Genomic DNA, 4,157 nt, shown 5'->3' on the forward strand with positions numbered 1-4,157 from the left:
GCCCTCATCCAGCCCTGGGGATGAGGGACAGGACCCCCCATCCAGCACTGGGACTGGGGGACAGGACCCCCATCCAGCCCTGGGGCTGAGGGACAGGACACCCATCCATTCCAGATATGGGGGACAGGACTCTCATCCACTCCAGGGATTGAAGGACATGACCCCCATCCAGCCCTGGGGCTGAGGGACTCCCAGGACCCACATCCATTCCAGATATTGGGGGACAGGACCCCCACCCAACCCTGGGACCCCCAGGACCCTCATCCAGCCCTGTAAGTCGGGGACAGGACCCTCATACATTCCAGGTATTGGGGGACCCCCAGGACCCCCATCCAGCCCTGGCACTGGGGGATGGGACCCCCACTCAACCCTGGGATCCCCAGGCCCCCCATCCAGCCCTGGGACTTGGAGACAGGCCCCCCATCCATTCCAGATATTGGGGGACAGGACCCCCATCCATTCCAGGGATTGAGGGACCCCCAGGACCCCCCATCCAGCCCTGGGACTGGAGGACAGGACTCCCATCCATTCCAGATATTGGGGGACAGGACCCCCCTATCCAGCCCTGGCACTGAGGGACAGGACCCCGCCCAGCCCAGGAACTGAGGGACCCCCAGGACCCCGATCCACTCCAGATATTTGGGGACAGGACCCCCACCCATTCCAGGCACTGAGGGACAGGAATCCTGCCCAGCCCTGAGTCTGGGGGCTCCCTTGGGGCACACCCCGCACCCAAGGATGAGCTGTGGGGAGGACCCCAGCTCTGTGCCCCCCCTCAGTGTGCTGACCCCGTGCCCCACGCCCCGCCGGGCAGCTCAGCCACTCCAGCTGGGAAACTGAGTCACGGCAGGCGCCTGGCAGTGCCCTGGCAGTGCCCTGGCAGGGAGCCCGGGGCAGGGGCACGGCGGGGTCCGGCCCGGGGCTCCCCGAGCCTGGAGCGCTGTTCCAGCCCCGAGCGGGGCGGGGGGCTCTGGGCGGGGGGCTCTGGGCGGGGGGCTCTGGGGGCGGGACGGGCGATGCTGGCGGGAGGTTCCCCTCTGGCTGGGTGGGGCCGAGGGAGAGCAAACAGCGATTAAGGCGCGATGGTGTCACCCGGAATTCCCGCTCACCTCCGGGCCAGCCCGCGGCGGCTGCGCTGATCCTGGTGGCACAGCCGGGCCAGCGGTGCCCACTTCAGCCCTGGCACTGATCACAAAGATTTGGCAGCGGGGCTGGGGCAGGAGGAGAAGTGATGGATGGTGGCAAGTGTCAGGTTTGGGTCCTTGTCCCGTCCTCGTGGCCATTTCCGTGCTCTGCCAGCGGTGCCACCTGGGCTGGGCTGGATCCTGCCCCGCTGGACCTGTCCCCCAGCATTGCCCCGGTGGGTGCAGCTCCTGGCACAGTCTGGGCCTGGCACCACGCAGGAGCCGAAGGCAGCTCTGCCCCTCCTGCCCCACTGCTCTCATCCCCAGGAGATGCTGGGGGATGTGAATGAGCTGCACCAGCTCCTGTCACTGCGTGGGGAGGGACAGAGGGGTTTTAGGGGATGTTCTGGGACCTCCCTGGTCAAGGCCGCTCCTCTCTTAGGAGCAAATGTCGCTCCAGGGGCTCAGCCTCAGCGAGCTGGCTCCACCTCGCTCTGGCTTTCCCGGGAGCAAGGAAAATTCCCCCAATTTAAACCCAGCCAAGTCCACGGGCTGAGACCCCATCACGAGAAAAAGGGGTCGTGCTCTGCTGGAGCCTCTCCATCTCCACCCTCGTGGAGGCTGAATCCCAGATCTGCAGCACCCAGCACACGCTCAGGCGGCCCTGCAGCATCTCCTGGGCCTTTCCCCGGGCCATTCCCGAAGCTGTGGGTGCCCGGTGGGTTGCAGGAATACACAGGGAGATGTAGACAGAGATGAGATGGAGCGGGGGGTGCCGCACACGAAGGGTTAAAGGCCGGCGGGAGCGGGTGCGGGGATGGCTGCGTGGGTCCCGCGTTGCTCACGGCAGGTGTGGTGCCGCTTATGTAACCTCATACTTTTGGGTTGCGCCGAGCGCTCGGGGAGGATTTTCGCTCTCGCTCGGCCGCGATTGAGCCGCGATTGTCCCAACAGCCGCAATCGGCGACCGCCTTTGGGAGGGGCGCCCCGGACCCTGCGTGCCACGAGGAGTCACCGCGCTGCTCCCGCTCTCAGTTTCCCCATCTGAAACGGGGCTAATGAGGGTGACCTGCTTGGGGCAGCTCCCGTGACCCCGGGGAGGCGGCGCGGGGCGCTGGGGATGCGCACCGGGCCGGCAGCTCTGCCTGCATCCGGGGCGCGGAGCCCGCCGAGAGCGAGGGAGACGTCGGCCCTCGTCCCGTCTGCGTGCCCATCCATGCGGAGCAGGCAGGAAAGCCGCGAGGAAGGAGAGAATCCGACCGGAGAGAGCAGCGAACCCGCTCCCAATCGCCGTCAGCGCAATCGTGTCAGACAGCAGCGCTGGAGCGAGCTCGGCCCCGCCGCCCCCAGCCCCGGCCCCTCCCCGCCAGAGCCGGAGCGGAGCCGGGAGGGTCTCGGGGCAGGGTGGGAGCGCACAAAACACAGAATGAGACCGCGGCTCAGCCCCAGCGTCCCACCCCAGCGCAGAGATGGGAGCACACAAAACACAAAATGAGACCGCGGCTCAGCCCCAGCGTCCCCCTGCCACTGCCACCCACCTGTGCCAGAGCAGGGGGACAGCTCCAGGGACAGCAGGGGAACCCCTCTGTCAATGGCACATCGGCATCTCTGCACCCCTGGCTCGGCTCAGTGTTTGGGGTGGATGTGGGCCGAAATTGCCCCCTTCAGCTGCCATTAAATTGTTTGATTTGAGCACTGGGGGGCTGAGGTGTCCCCTCAGGGCCCAGCTGCGAGGGCAGGAGGCCATTGAGGGCCGAGGCAGTGATGCCACGTGTGGTGATGGTGGCTGCCTCTATGCCTCTGGTGGATGCTGTCTCCACATCCGTGGCTGATGTGGCTGTGCCATGCCTGTGACCACACTCATACTCGTGGCAGATGCCCCATCCAGCTGTGGTGATGCTCCATGCCCATGGTGGATGCCAGACCTGTGTCTGCATTAGGAGCAGTGCTCATGCCTATGGCAGATGCCTTCTCTGCACCCATCAGGTCTCCAGGCCAGTGCCACTGTCCCCAGGCACCTCTGGGCACGGCTGGGCACTGACCCTGGCACCTGAGCCCTGGCCCAGCATTGCCAGGGCCGGCTGCCTCCACCCCTGTGATGTGGCACAGGGAGGACTCTGGTGACCTGGTGCACCACAAACCACAGCCAGGGGACTTTGCCCCGTGCTGGCACCTCGGGCTCTGCACGGCGAGGCCTGGTCCAGAGCCACCATCTCTGCTCCTCTCAGGCAGTGTCCCTTATCCAGGGCACAACCCGGGCCCCCGAACCACCTGTGCCCACCCCAGCATGAGGGCCGGGGTGGGAATGCCTCCCTGATACCTTCAAACCTTCCCTCTTCTTCCACAGCGCCATTCCCGACCCGCAGGGCTCCCAGCTGGCATGTGCCCTCAGATCTCAGCATCTGCACCCTGGCATGGGCACACTGGGCACAGGGGGGTCCCCGTGCTCCCCACGCCCCCCCGGTGCCGGGTGCTGCCCCTTCTGCAGAGCCCCCCGGCCCTGTCCCGTCCCGTCCTGTCCTGCCGGGGTTTTTTGGGGGCCCCTGGCGGGCACAGCGGGGCCGCACGGGCGCCAAGTGAAGCAAGGCAGCCGTGATTCAGCGGGACACGCAGCCGGCCCCGTGCCTGGGCGAGCCGGGGCAGGACGGGCACGGCTCGTCCCTCCCGGGGGCGGGCAGCCCCGGGGGCAGCTCCGAGCCGGCCCGGCCGGGCGGGGGGCGCGCAGCCCCCGGTGCCGGGCGGGCTCCGGCAGCGCCGAGCAGCGGGCGGCGGAGCGGCGGGGATGGGGATGGAGCGGGAGGAGGAGGAGGAGGAGGAGGACGAAGGGCAGGAGGTGGGGCTGGAAGTGAAACCGATTGGGGGGGGGGCGGGGCGGGCTCGTCATGTGAACGGCCGCATGCTCGGGCAGAAGTGGGTCACGGCGCGGCGGAGGGGCAGGTGCCAGAGCCGCCCGGTGCCGCCCGGTGCTTCCCGGTGCCGCCCGGTGCCTCCCGGTGCCGCCGCTCCCCGCCGCGCCCCGCGCCGCTCCGGAGC

Source organism: Melospiza georgiana, chromosome 26, assembly GCF_028018845.1.
Source record: "Melospiza georgiana isolate bMelGeo1 chromosome 26, bMelGeo1.pri, whole genome shotgun sequence".
NCBI classification, from domain to species: Eukaryota; Metazoa; Chordata; class Aves; order Passeriformes; family Passerellidae; genus Melospiza; species Melospiza georgiana.